The sequence below is a fragment of the Trifolium pratense genome, linkage group LG7 (genome assembly GCF_020283565.1).
Source record: "Trifolium pratense cultivar HEN17-A07 linkage group LG7, ARS_RC_1.1, whole genome shotgun sequence".
Taxonomy (NCBI): Eukaryota; Viridiplantae; Streptophyta; class Magnoliopsida; order Fabales; family Fabaceae; genus Trifolium; species Trifolium pratense.
Window position 1 is genome coordinate 25,250,598 of NC_060065.1, and position 11,176 is coordinate 25,261,773.

Here is an 11,176-nt window from a genome sequence, read left to right on the forward strand (position 1 = left end):
GCAGCCCATTTTCCTTGAAAATGAATTGATTCGGAATCAGATACTTCAGGCCTAGAGTCTTCCCATGTCTGACCCATAACTGCCAGAGCAGCGATTCCATGCTCAACCACCTATTGAAGATACATACTCAGATAAAAAAACATAATGATCTAGTGACAATTTCAGCGTGATAAAAACAGGTAAGAAATATTGAATCATCAAGCAAAGCAACAGATCAAAATTGCAGGGTCAACACATCAATGAAGACACCAAAAACAATGTGCTCAAGGTCAGTACTGAGGAAACCTACAGTATATTGGAATTGGATACAGATTGAGCCATTGAGGAACTTTTAATGTTATTCAAATTGTTAAAACTTCCGATATTGAAAACCACTTAGATTCAGATAGAGATATGACATGGGCTTGGGTATTATGGGGTGCTTAAGCCCCACACCGAGTAGTATGATATGCTCAATGGAGTAGTTAAATGGCTTGGCACTTATACTTTGATAGCTAGCTTATAATGGATGGTTCCCCAAGTGCTTGGATGCTTATCAAATATTACTAGAGTTGATTGTCAGTTGTCAATTGAAATTCCTGGCACTCAGTAGACAGGTGTTGATCAAGGTGTATCAACACTTGTCTGTAGTAGACAGATGTTGCTACGGGTGCACCAACACTTGTCTATAAACAGAACATAAAACAATAAAGACAATAACGTAAATAACACACAAGAGTTGTTAACTCAGTTCAGCCTATCAGCCTACTCTAGGGATACCAATCCAGGAATGAAGTCCACTATCAGTAGTAGTACTTCGAAGCTAAACTCACCCGTTTACAACTTCTCACTTAATCACTACCCAATGACACTTCTACCTAGGAACTCCTAGATATGAGACCCCGTCCCAATTCCCACCTTAACAACACACTCAGCATTGTTATAAACTTCAACGATTACAAACGGTGGAGACACACTCCTATCAAACTAGGATTTACTCTTGCTTAAAAGCTTGCGAGCAAATCATACACAACACTAGAACAATCTCCGTACTTCAAAGATTAGGAGAAGTTCACACTTACAACTCAATAAACACAGGTCCTAAGCTTGCATCAATGAGATACAAGAAAGGCTCACAATTAACACTCTAAAATCCCTAAGACACACGCTTTGTAAGAACACGATTTTAGATGCTTGAAACCATAAGCTTGCATTTATAGTAGTAGAACGACTTGGGCTTCAAGACAAAATTAGGGCTTCTAGAATTGCGGCAGCAGCTGATATATTTTTGAAAATAATTATATTTTTGAATCACAAAAATATATTTTCTAAAAATATAATTCCTGTAGAAAATATAACTAGGGTTTGGCTGCCTCCTGAAACACATTAAACACGTGCGCCTTGCTCTGTAAGAAACCTTGAAACAATTCTTCAATCAAATCTTCAAAAGATTGAGTAGAAAATAAAAACCGCTAGCTGGCGCGCACAGTCAGACGGACAGGTGTTGTTCCAATGTGTACCCACATCTGTCGCAACACTTGGTGTAGGCACATATGTCTCAACACTTGGCTAAAAGATGTTTTTGCAAAATGTAGCCAACATACAAAAACCCAACATCAATGTCTAGTGAAGCATTGAAGAGTGCAGTTGTTGTGACGTCGGCTCTCAGGGGTGGTGCTAAAATAGGAACTTGAGTATTGTATGGAGTGTCCAAGTCCCACGTCATGTAGTATCAGATATTTGGTGTACAAGTTAGTTGTTTTCCTTTCACAGCTAACCTTTAAAGGAGGGTCCGCCGAGTGTTTGAGTGTTTATCAACATATTTCGACAAGACATTCATACAATTCAGCAAAATTCTTTATGTTATTATGTAATTGCAATTTTTAATGAAACATCCGATATAAATTATTGCTAATAATTAATAAAAAACAAGAAATATCAATACATACTTGAGGCCAAGGCTCCAGATTGGAAGTCAACCATTTTGACACTGAACCCACTATAGATGGGATGGTGTGTGGGATATGGACTGAAACTTTCTCCTCTCCAGTTTCCATGATGGAACTGAGAAGTTGGAATAAGATGGAGCTATCATTCTCATCAATTCCAATGTTGCTAACTATTACTTGGAGAAGGGGTAGAAAATCAGGGGGCATATAGTCATTCTGAAAAGAGAAGCAGAATCAGGTCAGTGAAAAAAATAAAAATAAATAAGAATGTCCTATTGACAAAAAATCAGGGAACTGTGTAGTTATTGCCCCACCAGCTGAAACCCGCACGGGATAGCAAGAAGTATCAAGTTATAGATAACAGAAGATTTGAAAGCCGCGTGGAAAATGAATATACCAAGCATAACCATTAATCAAGCCAACTACTAATCAGATATAAAGAACAAAATTTAAGAATATCATCTTACGCTGGTATTTTTGCAAAATTTGACTACGCTTATTTATAATATCTGGCATCAACCTGAAAATGGAGGAGTTATATTTCATTATACAATACCAAACATGCATATAACCAAAAATTAAAATAGTTAGAAACTATATTACTTGTCAGAATGTTTCCTGTGCCGGGTAACGAGGGAAGAGAAAATTAGCAGACTTCTTTTTGCAGACTTCCATCTTGTTAAATATACATCTTCTTGAGTGACTGTACAATCAAAGCTCAGAGAAGTCAAAATGCTCATTAAGTCCCGACTAAGCGAAGTCATTAGAGGAGCTAGAGTAGATGGCATGTAGGACTTTACCTATAAGTAGGAATGTCAGCTTAAAAATGAATTAAAAATGTCAGATTAGTTAGCAACAAAAAAAAAAAATGAATTTACCATATAAAGACCATAACTTCAGAGGGAGGAGAAAAAATTCACATACATTCTTGAACCAAATACCGAAAGAGAAATAAAAGGTTACAATAGCTACATTCCCACAATAGTAGTTCTGTTTTCATAGTTCAAAAGCAACTCTGCAATATTGACAATGGCTTGTGTGCAAAAATTCATAAACATTGGGAAGAATTTGCATTGAGACAGAACATGCCATTTGACATTAATAACAAACATTGTACTACAAGTGGATCAAGATCACAAAAAAAAAAAAAAAAAAAGATAACTGAATAATGTTGTTTGAATGAGATGCTATAACTTATAGGCTAAAAGCTCTACCATGATTGTATATTTTATAATCTATGGCATCAATAACTAAATATAGATTTATGTATATAAACTATAGACACGTCAAACCATTACCTACTGCAAAATGCAGGCATTTGCATATAGTGAGGATGGCTTTCTCAGTTTCTAAGTCTGCACTGTCATGGTTTGCTACGGCCTGACCCATGCATCATAAAATCAGAAGTGAAGTTCACGATAAATAATGAGTATAGCCAAAAATAAAACACAATACCTTTCCAACAAATTGATGAAAAACCGCTAGCAAAGGCACGAGAATTTCTTTTGCTATGAGCTCCAACTGCGGCGATACTGGCTATTTTGCAACTTTGGGATTCAAAAAATACTGCAGAAAGGATTGCATTTTATATATAAGGCAAAGAGACCCCATTGTCATCTCTACTAATAATACAACAATATGAATTTTCATAAACGAAGTTATATACATCTCGATCAGTATACAAAGATTTTACACAAATAGTTTAATTATATACAACAAACATTCATTTCACATAAAAAACATATCATGACAAATTGCATTAAATAACAAAAATTTACAAATTATCAAGACCACCAACAGTGAATTTCGAATACCTGAAAGGGTCTGAGAAGCGCATGAAGAACAATAAGTGCATTGATGGTATTCCATGTGGAGTTTGAACCGTTGATAAGATGGTTATTTTGAATAGAAGACTGCAGATTTGGCACAAGTTCCGGCCACAAACTCTGTCTTACAAAATCCGCACATCTCAGATATAAAATCAAATCATAGCAAACCAAGGATCAGTGATGAAGCACAGAAATAATGTTTTTAATAAAATAAATTGCTCAATTTAGATGAACTTTGTTTCTCAATTTAGATCTTTAATAAATAAATTAACATATACTATATATGCAGTGGTGTCGGTGTCCAACCTTTTTTCTTTACGTGTCCATGTTGTGTCAGAGTCCATGCTTCAAAGTCCATGTTTCATAGTCAATGACAAACATAAAATTAAAAATGATAAAATAAACACGAACCACTTCAACTAAAAATCTTGAGAAGCTATATGTCAAGCACACCCTTCATATACCAAGCTAATATCAATGTACCTTAAAGCATATTATAAATGCAAAGAAATTATAATGTGGCATTAGGATCAGCTACAAGTTTGCATACATTGAACCATTCTAGTAGAATCTCCCCAAACTAGCTTTGGCATTTTATCTGCAACATAAACATTATCATCTATCTAATGTACCAAAAAGTAAAATTCATACCAGAAAAATTTAAGATTATTTCTCTACTATGGTTGTCAATTTGTCATTAACAATGATTGGAGCATATGGAGTCCTTAACAAAGGTTGGAGCATGTGGAATCCTTAACAGAGAGACAAGTTTTAAAGCAAATACTTCCTAAATACTAGTCAATATAGAAGAGCTGGTCAGTTTCTTGGCATATGTTAATCAGATCCAATAATACATTGATTCAAACAAACAATGTTAAAGTAACATACCTAGCACTTTCCTTGTAAAGAATGTTGGGAATAGTTATCTACAACAACAAAACAATAATGCTTGGGTATGCTACACTAAAAGGTCATGCACAATAACAAGATTAGGCTATAGAATTAGTCTTTATTTAATCTTGGATTAACTAAAAACACTAAAAACTATATTATCTCAAGCACACTAAAAACTTGGATTAACTAAGGAAACTAGGAAGCTATATGTCAAGCACACTAAAAACTTGGATTAACGAAGCAAACTATATACGAAGCTACAGTCCAGCTACAATGTCATTGCAACTTAAAATGCAATTATAATGTGGCATTAAGAGGGAGAAATATAATCATTCACCAACATCTAATATCATCACAACTATATCCCATTAAAGAGGTACTAGCAAGTAAAGAAAACCTGCATAAGTCCCTAACAGCATCAGTTTTCAACTATGTAAATATACTCCAGCCAGAATCTGTACCAGTGCAGGTAAGCATCACCCAATTAGCATCATAAGCAAATATTCCACTTTGTCACACCACCACCTTCAAACAAAAACCACCACGCGCTTCTTTAACACAATATTTAACTCCACCAAAGCAGATCAAATCCTAATATACACAGAATTAAACAGCAGCACCAATTTAAGTGTTAGTTTGTGATAATGATATAAAAGAGGCAACTGAGCGTTAGTATCATGATTATCTGTGATAATGATATTAATATTTTAATTTTAATAGAATAATAAACAAACAAAACACTATAAATTAAAAATAGAATTTGAAAATCACAAACTTGGTTTGCTTATTCTCACTTCTAAGCATTGTCACTTTTAAACACCTGAGACTCGATCACACATAAAGAGCTCAACAAAACAATATTGCCATGAACATAGATGGACATAATTGTATGCTATAATAAACAACAGTGGAGAGGACACTAATTTGCAATTAATAAAAGAAGTATATGAATGTATATAGACAGTTAGACAATAGAAAAGACTAGAGATAAGATTAGTCTTCCATCAGATTCATTCCTTAATTGATACACCAATTGATAAAAAAAATTAGTCTTAACTTTATCCAAATGTAAAGCCATGAACTATGGTTTTGGGTTTTTTCTTTATTTTCAATCCTATTAACATTTTATGAAGCCACTACGAGACTCTCCCTAAATCTCAGTAGTAGAGATGGCGGGGCAGGAGGCAATTTGTTAGCCTATGAATTCTTACCATTCCAAGTCAAACCAAAATCTTCCCTTGCCTGAGAATTCTGCACCTTGCTACATATTGTCAATCAAATATAGTTAAAAGAGGTTACTGCATATATTTAGTGTACTCAATTGAAATGAATCAACTATCAAATGCATTACTACTAAAATCAATCAGCTTAATAGCACTAAAAAATTATCAAATGTAGTACTATCAAGATATGTGTGATTTCGACATTATTATATGATTATTTAATTATTGAATCACAACAAATGAATCAAATTAGTAGCACTAATTTTTTGCAAGCTGAAGTAAGTAGACACAACAAAGATACACTAGTACTACATCTAGAAATAAGTTATATGACTATTGTATCACAATAAAAAACCACAACAACTTCAACAAGCTATGGACAAAAACCATAGCAACTCAAACAATCAATAGGGTTACAAATGATTAGCTCCATTCTCAATAAAAAAATCTAACTTCTCAAGGAAATGAAAGATTAGAAAAATAGAAAATAAAACATAAGAAAAACAAAACAAAACAAATTAGTTGATCATAAACAATTAAAAACACCCAAAGGAGAAGGTTTAGAAACAACTAAAGAAGGAGAACTTAAATTCATTAATTAGGAGAACTTAAATTCATTAAATAGGAGAACTTAAAATCAGCAAACCAACAAAAATGGAAGGCATAAAGTTTAGGGTTTTTTTCCCCAAATGTTAAGAAATAAGTAGAGAGTGAAATTGTTATATCAATAGAATACCTCAACTAGTTAACCAGATTCTTGTTTGATTTTAGGATTTGACAGTCAAATCAACCTAATTGTATCTGAAGAGGAATGGTTTACCTGAGGTTACATGTGTTGCTGAAACATGGGAGAAATCCGAGAGGCATGGAAGAGAAGACGAATGCGAGCTAGACTCGATCTATCGTACTCGAGACAAGACACGATGGAGAGTGGGAGTGACATAGTTGAGGGATTTGTTTTCCTCATGTGTTTACAAGAAAGGAAAGTGGGGATATGTTCAAAAACTCAGAGAGGGAGAGTGAAAGTTTTGAGAGGGATATTGAAAAATTAAAGGAGGGGACTGATAAAAAAAGGGAAATAAAAAAATAATTGACATAGGTAAAGGTAAAGGAAACATATAGAACTTTAGGCCACCGTTGAGCAATGTACTAAGTAAATTTAAGAAACTAGTAAGAACGTGTCAGCCAAACTATTGATTCTCTGGTAATTTCAAAGACCAACAACTGTAACTAACTAAGTTCCATTGTTTGGATTTGCAAAAAATGAATGGAGTCGAATGGAACACAATGGAACCCATTCCATCCCATACCATCCAATCTTCTAATTTTCTTTCCCCTCCAAATTGGGGTGTATGCAATGGAATGAATATTTATAAAATATATCCAAACAATGGAATGGTATCTTTACTCCATTCCGCTCCGTTCCACTCCATTCCATTATATTCCATTCCGCTCCATTCCATTTTGTACCACCAATCCAAACATAGCCTAAGGTGGCAACTAGCTAGTGCAAGTAAGGGTTTCTCTCTTTAGGTTCCATCTTATCTCATTAAAGTCCAAGATTCTCTACCATTTTCCCTGAAATCAAAGATACTATATTCAAATTGGATCGGTGTGCAATCAAAAGATGTTGTTGCAAGGACGATACAAATGAAAACAGCATCCAAATAAATCTATAAGAAATACATTCACAGTCCTCTCTAAGGTAACTAACTAAGGTAGCATGTTCACAAAGTCGCTTTGTCCACTACAAAGCAATTTAAAGTGTCAAGACAACGATATGTGCAAAACTAGAATCTATTTTCTTAACTGAAACAAGGAAAAGAAAGGAAAGATAACCTTGAATATAATCAGATGTATACACAGTCATGTAATCAACTGTCTTAGTAGATAATGAAGCTACTCTCTTAGAAAGTGTCGAACTTTCTACTTATGTAAATTGATTGTATATGTTTGCAACCCGCTCTAAGATATCTTTGAAGTCAGGCTTCCCAAGACCACCGCCATTTGTGAAAAATTTGAATCCATTCCTGTTGAAAGGCAGATGACTTTCTGTTCACAGACAGGGACATTTAATAATTAATCCATAACTTCATATCGAAAGTTCACTAAAAATTAAAATTAAATAAAATAATGGATACAAAAAAGTAAAAGTCACCCGTCCATAAAGGACAACTTCTAGGCTAGCACCACCAAGACCACGAGAAATCCCATTCTGAATAAGTTGATATCATCCATTAGAAAACGATGATTAAAACTGCCAAAAGATAAAGAATAAAACCAATTCTGTCAATGGATAATGAAGTAAACTTTGATCAAGGACTAAACTTACTGTTCCTTGAAGTATGAACACGACTAAACTGAATTTGACCATGCAGGAACAAAATCATTAGAACAGCAGGGTTACATATGGGTTGCATTGGGAGGTAAACCGTCATTATTTCACTCATTATGCAGTTGGAACTGACATCACTGAAAGAAAGTAAATCATTTCATGACAATACAGTGAACACACCATACTGCTAGAACTTCAAACATAAAAGGACTTACATTATCTTCAAATTTGTAGATTATAATGCGAGGTTCCAAGATATCCCGGTTAGGTTCAATCCTTGAATTTTATTGCATGAGTACAGAGAGAGCAAGTATAATGTTTATCAGTTGCATTATAATATGAAATAATAGGAGATATCAAGATTAGATTAGTTGCATTTACAGGTGTATCATATGGCACAGAAATTGCCATTCAAACAAAAAAAAAAACATCAAATCATGGAATTGCAAATGTTCAATAACATTATACTCCCTCCGGTCCTATATATAAGGAACACATTGAAAAAAACACACATACCAAGGAGGCTTATTTTTTTTATTAAAAATAATAAAATGTCAGGTGTTATTTCCAAAGTGTTCCTTATATATATATGACCGGAGGGAGTATAAAATAGTTTAGCCCAAAATGTTAAATTTCAAAAGTATTAGCACCGAGACATAGCTTAGCTCTTCCCCAAATTAAATTGATTAAGCTGCAAAACATGACATTGGTATTAATGAAATAGCCTGAATAAGACAAAAAAGAAGAAACCATGACATATAGCTGATGGTTTGTCACCTTCATTTGTTCCCACTTTGTGCTAGGTATAATAACCCTCTGTTTGCTGCTATTTATATCCGGAAAAGATCTTTTTGTTCCCAATGGACTTGAGAAGCGAAATCTCACGAATCTAGTAATGCGAGTCCAGATCTAACATCAAACACCGATTCAAACCAGTTAGTGTATGAAGCAACGAAAAATTCATGCAAAAGTGTGTGATATTAATTAAACCAAGCAGAGCATGAAACCGAGTTAGAACAATTACCTTTCAAGCTTATATCCTATTTAAGCTTAGACCCCAAACACAAGCCATCATAGGTGGTTCATGCCTTAAACATTAACATCATCAGTTACAAATTCTATCACAAGGTTAGAAGCAAAGAATCAAGTGTTTCAAACCTATTTAAAAAATGGCTTATCTTTTGAGATGATTTAACTACTTATAAAACCAGTATCATTTCACCGATCACCATCAACTTGAATCCTTCCACATTTCACTGGATAACCTATTAGTCATAAAAACAATCATACAAACAACCTTTATCACAAGTCTCTTGTGAGATTTGCTTGCATATCACGGTTCCAATCTAATCTAATTAAGCATATACATGAAAACTGAAGCAAATTTCAATATAATTAGGCATAGACATGAAGACAACAACAACAAATTGCAACCTGTGCAAATACAGAAGCAATCAACTGATGCAGCAACAACTTAATGAGATTGAAAAGAAATCCATACTTATATTACTTTAACAAATCATATACTCAACACTCAAGCAAATCAATTCAGTTGAGAACAAACATCAATAACAACAACTAAGTTTGCACCCTAAGTTAGAAATTGAAATATAAATTCATTGAAACTGAAAATAAAATTGAGAGAAGATTATGAAAATCATTAAGTTGTAATCCTTTTTCTACCGTCTCATAAACCTAGGAATACAAAATCAGCATTATTTAAAGTGAAAGCTCACCTAGAACAGTCATTAGAAGTATATATGAAAGACTTGCCTTCTCATAATAGGCTACACGAGTTTTAAAGTCTCGGAGCCCAGCCTCAAAATCTTTCATGCAAAAGAAAAGCTAATTGCATTTGCCCACCACGTCCACTGGCCATGTCAATCATTTTTATGTAATCCTTCTTGATGCAAAAATAAACCGGATAATCAAAATAGACTTTGACTGAAAATTAGAATCATATATCAAGCATTAATTTTCCTAAAAGCTCAAGTTATTAGGGGAAGGTTCAAAGTACTATACTTGTATATCTCTAAATAAAAATAAAAATAAAAAAATTACCTCAATTGCAGAACCAATCATCTGGATAAGGCGATCAAATACACTTGTCCTTTCAGCTTCAAATGATTTCCAGTGGAGAATACATTTGTAAATGGTGAATGCAGCAATAGGCTTTCCATGATGGAATCCAATATTTTTCATAACACAATTGATAAGGGAATCAACATTTTCCTACATTTGAAATTAGAGTTAAAAAGATGAACATAGTAGCATAAAGAACTGAAATATTAGATGTAAAATTTTAAGCATAAGCATGTTGATGTTCAATGTATGATCTCCTTAATTTGCTATCAGACTCTGTACCGAACTTTTTCACAGGTGTGTCAGTCTGTGTTTCCTGCAACGATACTCATTTTAGATACCATTCAACATAAAAGCTGGCATGCTATAGAAAGAGAATGTAGATAAGAGTAGAAACTAATGCACTTACAGTAGCATTCTGATCTTCTACCAAATGGTGACCACTATGCAAATCCATTGGAAGTATATATGTGGCAGTAACTGCAAAAGAACAAAAAGCATTTTGAGATTAAGAAAAATAGAAAAGTCAATTTAGTTATTTAACAGTTTACTCACGGTTGACGCCAAGCCGCCATTCAAGCATGGGCTTCAAACTGTGAAGGGCTTATCTGTTTACACGTGAACAAAAATCATAAAGCTTATCTTAGCATTTTCACTTGTACAAAAATAAGGTAGTTGGTGCCGATAGGTATATGACCATACCTCAACATCACAACAACCACAGACTATACCATTTCCTTGTTTGTAACCTCCAAGTAGTTTCTGAAAAGCACATCATTCAAGTCACATATTTAAGAAAAACAAAAATAATGTGCAGATCAATCCATAAACACAAAATATCAAGAGATAATATCAAGACACGTGTCCTTTGACATAGTAAGCCAA